Below are 6,000 nucleotides of genomic sequence, written 5' to 3'. Positions count from 1 at the left end.
AAGCCATCCCGAATCTGAGCGACTTTATCGTGCAGGAATTGCACAAAATCCTCAGCACGACCCTGCAAGGGATCTTCCCGCACTCCCTCCCGAAGAAGGGAGTGGGTCACCCTAAACAGGGCGGCTGGGCGGTTCTCTGCAGATGCGATAAGAGCGGAAAAATGGTTAGATTTTGCCGCTTTTATCGCCACTAGGTAGGTCTTGATATAAGACCTCACCTGTGTCCAGTCGGAATTGGATTGACTAGTCCTCCAAATGCTCTCTAGGCGTCTTTTCCGACGCTTCATCTCTCTCAGCTCCTCAGAGAACCAAGGAGCTAATTGAGATCGGCATCGGGTCAGAGCCGCAAAGGCACGACGCGGTCCAAAGCTCCAGCGGCCGCCCTCTCCCAGGCGGCCACCAGCTCTTCAGTCGAGTCGTGTGTTAGAGTCTCAGGAAATGGCCCAAGCTCCGTCAGGAACCTTTCGGGATCCATCAGGCGCCTGGGACGGAACCATCTGGTCGGTTCCGTCTCCCTGCGGCGGGGGCAGGCGGTAGGAAAGTCTAGTTGAAGGAGTGAATGATCTGTCCATGACAAGGGTTTAATATCTAGGTCCCCTCTACCAAGATCATTCAACCACTGACCAGAGATAAAAATCAGGTCCAGAGTGTGTCCCCCTATGTGAGTGGGGCCTTGAACTAACTGGGTCAGGTCCAAGGCCGTCATGGAAGCCATGAACTCCCGAGCCACCTCTGACGCCTCACCTGCGGATGGGAGGTTGAAATCCCCCATGACAATAAGTCTGGGGGTATCGACCGCCACCCCGGCAATGACGTCGAGTAGCTCGGGCAGGGTCGCTGCCATGTGGCAGGGAGCCAGGTACGTAGTCAGCAAACCCATCTGCACCTCACGGCCCCACTTCACACAAAGGGACTCACATCCGGCTATCTGAGGAACAGTGGTCTCCCTCGGACAAAGACTCTCCCTAATGATCATTGCCACTCCCCCACCCCTCCCCTGGGCCCTTGGCTGATGAAATGCACGGAAACCTGGCGGGCACATCTCAACGAGGGGGACCCCCCCCTCTTGGCCCAACCAGGTCTCCGTAATACCTGCCAGGTCTGCACCCCCCTCCAAAATAAGATCACAGATGAGGGGGGCCTTATTAACCACCAACCTGGCATTACATAACATCAGCCGCGGACCCTGGGCCTGAGGCTCTACACAACCCAGGACACGAGTCACACATTGGGGGCCGGAGTGCGCAATCGCTCGGAGACAGCGCGTGCACACCCCCGACACTTGATATGACCCCCTGCGCCCGTCATAACTGCCCCTCCCACTCATGATTTCAATTACACAGCCCTTTCTATCGTCCCCCTGCCCCCCGGTTAAATTTCCTTTCGCGACCCCTCTGCTGCAGCTAATCAACCCATCATCCCGCGCAGTCGCTATCTGGACCCCCCCAGGTCCACTTTTACAACCCCCACCCATCCTCCCAGGTCCCCTTAAAATTTTCCTTAAAAATTTAGCTAAAAAACCCCTCAACCCCGTCTTTGCTGCATGCCATCTCTCGGGGTCCCAAAGCCCGTCATCAAGATAGGCCCTCGATAACGTGGAGGGCCAGGCCTGCAAGAGGGGGGAGTCTCGCAGCGCAAGAAGGTCGGTTTTTTGGAGCATCAACCGAACCAAAGATGGGAAAAGAAAGGCCAGTCCGGGAATCTATCATAGTCCAAGGGATAACTGAGCATAAAGATCACAAAATATCCATTTATAGGGCTGGACTCCACTGTCCTCTCACGACAGGGAGAGGGTCCAATGTTCTTTTTCTCCAACAGAGGCTAATGGCCAACCATCCTCTCACGACGGCCGGTCCCGTTGCAAAGTTAACGGGAGCAATGTTCTATCCTCTCCGTTGGGATGTGGAAAATCCCTCAGCTCTCTCAAATGGTGCAGTCTCTCCTACCAGCGAGGGCGTGAGTGGAGCATAATAAGGGGTCCAGAGTGTCCAAAGTGTAGATGTTAATAACGATGGTAATAATAAAGATGTTAATAAAGATGATAATAGACCCATGGGCACAAGATCTTCCTTGAGGTGAGAATAGGAGTAGCGAGACAGGAAAGCCCAATCCAGGGGTGGTTGGCCATTAAGGCCAACACCCACCCATACCTGGGGGAAAGGGGGGGCGGAGAGGCCACCCGAGGTGACCAGCAAACCAAACCATGGTCAGCCTCCCGCCTCTCCAGCCCCAATCTCCACAACCCCCAGTCACAGCTTTGTTCTCAAACACCCCTTCACAGTAAAGATCTACTGTGAACCAGATGGTAGTCCTAGGGGTGAGGCTGTCCGCTTCTCCCCCATCAACCTGCTGCCTGGCTGTTTCTCTGGCCGGCCGGTCCATGTCAGCCATTGCCTCCGCCGCCGTCGCCAGCCCGCAACCAGGCACCCCAAGCTCCCAAGGCACACCGGAGTCCCCAAAAACGCCGGAAAAGAGCGCCCCAGGGGTCCAGAGGGCTATAGGGAGCGGGGGGCCCCACTTCCGAGCCGCCGCCACACAAACGCTGCCCGCCGCCGGATGCCTTGGCCTCCACTTCCTTCCAATGCCGGAAACAGCTGCCGCAGCCAGGCCCATCACCCCATCTCCCACGGTGCCGTCCAGCCCTGCCCTGGCGTTCCGGAGGGCGAAAAAGCCCTCAACAAGCAGGGCGGATGCTCCCCTCACTGGGACTGGAGCCAGAGATGGACAGGAAGGCTCCTGAAGACCCTGACGACCAGCAACTCTCCCATCCCCGAAACGGAGCTCATTTAGTCACCGCCATCTTGGAGCCACATGCACAGGTCGTTAGGTAGAGCATGGCACTCAGGGGTGGGAGAAACCAAGGGAGGCCTAGTGCAGGCACAGGCACTCATAGGCTACCTCCCTCATCTTCTAAGACAGCCCATGCTCTGCCTCCTGCTTCTTGGTTTCCCCAAAGCCCTGTGAGCCTCCTTCCCATCTCCACTCCATCACCACTTACATTTCAACAAGCTCAGGAAGTCAGTGTAGAAAAGGCCACTCCCTTGCTGGGCCAGGTGGCATAATCACGAAGAAATCTGATCTCTTTTGCTTCCATTGCAATCCTTTGCTTTCCAGCCAGCATAAACTACTACAATTTCTTCTTAGCTTCTTAGTGTAAAACTAGTGCCTGTGAAGCTAAGAAGAAATTGTAGTAGTTTATGCTGGCTGGAAAGCAAAGGATTGTAATGGAAGCAAAAGAGATCAGATTTCTTATTTTTGATTATGTGTGTGGCCCGGCAAGGGAGAAGCCTTCTCTATGGTGACTTCCTGAGCTTGTCGAAAAGTAAGTAAGTGAATGGTGATGGGAGGGGGGTGGGGAGGAATGCATAGAACCCACTGTTATGACCCAGCCTTAGCAGAAGCAAGAAACAGATTCCTTGTCATGAAAACCTCCTTTATTTACCTCTTGTGAATTAATTGAATTCACCCACTGAAAAGTCCAGGCAATAGTCCTTCAAGGAATTAACTGCAGTAACAGACTTTATCAGTTCCTTGCAATAATTGCAAGGCTGTGAGCTTCCAACCAAAAGGCTGAAAATCTGGCAAGCAGTCTTTGTGGCACGAAACACAATGAGCAAAATCTTCAGAAATACAACTGTTGTCTCCTACAATCACCACTCCCCTTTCCTTCTATTTATTCCCCAGCCAGGGAGGGGCCATTCAGCATCCACATGTGATTTGCTTCCTGAGTCAACTCCTTGTCCTCTGTTGTTCACCTTTCCTAACTGCTCTGCACATACGTGCATCCGAAACAGGCCCCAGCTGTTCTTCCTCCTCACTCATATCAGCCTCCAAAGGCAGCCTCCTTCTCTGGAGGCTGAGAAATGTCGGACGTCCCTGGCTCTATCTCTGTGTATGATGCAGAGCATCCATCAGAGCCTTCCTCAGACTCCAGAACTGGCCCAAGTTCCTCCCCAATCTCCTCATCATCTGCCATCAGCTCCGCTGGCAGCTGGTGGGCCACAACTCCCAATATATTGGCAAAACAGTCCAACATACTGGGTTCTAGGGCCCTCTAAGGATCTGGACATGTAAGATGGGAGGGAAGTAGGTGGATAGGTGTGCTGCAACATCTCTGCAGTCGGTTGTAAGTGTGAATGACTGCTGTGGGGGGATGTGGAGGCTGCAAAATTTGTAACTTTGAAATGAATTTGTATTTAGCATTTCAGGTGTGCATTGTAATTTTGAACATTCATTGAATGTACTGTCGTACCTCAAGGATTACCTGTAATTGTAAGTGGTGTTTCATAGGCCGCCAGTGTACTTTGCTCCCTGACAAAGTGATCTCTCTTTTACCAAGGCATATTTATTAATAGCACTGTCATTTACATGATAAAAACAAAGAATTGAAAGGCATTCCTGAAGGATATTAAAAATGATCCTTTCTCAAGTATTTGGCAAGATGAATAAATATGCTGTCATCTCCTCTACCCATTATTGAAGAAAATATAGTTGAGAAACTTTGGCAAACCTTAACTAACTTGCTGCTTAAAAAGGAGTTTTGTGTGTCTGACTCACAAAGAATGTAATAGTTCTGTGCAGTGCTAGTTGGAGCTTGAAGGTCATGCTAAAACTTACAGGCTATCTGATGAAACAGAAAGGTGCCAGCCTAATGATCTTCTCTGAAGAGTGGCTCAGATTTAATGAAGAATTACACCCAGCAACTTCATTCCTCAATGCTTAAATTCTTCTGAGAAGCCATAAACATGGAGAAATGATTAAACTTCTAAAAGTATTAGCTTTTAAATAGGAGACATGCAGGGAAAAAAACACCAGACTACCAGAGTGTATTGCATCTTCTTACACAGTATTTTCAGGTAGGTAACCCTTGGACAGTGAAAAGGCCAGAAAGCATGGGCCTAAAACATCCCATGCTATTCTTTCCTGCCCCTTCATTTGAAAGTTTATTGGGGACTTACTGAGCTCTAATAAATCAACCTCTTCAAACTAACCATCTACAACAGGCAGCTGCTCGCAACCAGTCCTGGCCAGAAACCGCGTGGCTAGTTGTGCCGGTGCCACTGCTCACAGGAGGCTGCGTGGTGTGTTGTGCCAATGCACACTAGCAGAGGTACTGGTGCAATGAACATTGCAGCATCCTGCTGCAAGCAGGGGCACCAGCGCGACGAGGCTTGTGGTGTTCTGCCGCGAGTGGCAGCACTGGCACAAGGCTTGTGGCATTCTGCCACAGGCAGAAGCACCAGCACGATGTGTCACATGGTGCCCTGCTGCGAGCAGCTGCAGAAGTCAGGCAGCAGTGCAACAGGTGTTGAGGTATAGGAGGCCTGGCTGCAGCAGTTGTAAGGTAGGCAGGTGCGGGGAGCATGGGGCAGCCCTAACTTGATTTTTATATCTGCTCCTTGCCCCACCTCATACAACCAGACCGGAGGGGGGGGCAACTTAACTAGGGTTTATTTTGGAGGTAGGGCTTATATTAGGCACAGGTGTAAAAATCGGGCTAGGGCTTCTTTGCGGGGTAGGTCTTTTTTTGGTGAAACACAGTATACGTACTGTATGTATGTAAAAGGGGAGGAAAATTTACTGCTTTTTCTTTTTTTCAACATCCACCCAAGGTGGATTCTATATGCTAAATTTATTTGTTATTTGGATCACATTTTTTTCTTTTGTACATCATTTTTTGGGTCTTTTTTGTTGTTAGTGCTGGACGTATGTTTTTGTTTTGTTAGTTTTTCTGTTTTCTGAGAAAACAAAGTAAATATGCTTATACTGAAAAGAAAAAAAAAAAAGCAAAAGGCCCTGGAGGTAAGATAGGAGGAAAAAAGTTGGTAGTTTAAGCTATTAATAGTTCTAACAAATACTAGGAATTTGTTGTTTTGCTAGAAAGTATAATGTAGGCCTGTCAAACTGGAGGCCCCTGGGCTGGATACGTCCCATGCGGCCACGGCCACCCCGCCTCTGCAAAGGCAAAAAACATCACAATATGTCACGATTCGGCCCGCA

This window comes from Pantherophis guttatus, chromosome 5, assembly GCF_059756535.1.
Source record: "Pantherophis guttatus breed Tessera chromosome 5, ASM5975653v1, whole genome shotgun sequence".
Lineage (NCBI taxonomy): Eukaryota > Metazoa > Chordata > Lepidosauria > Squamata > Colubridae > Pantherophis > Pantherophis guttatus.
This window is presented reverse-complemented; position numbering follows the sequence as displayed.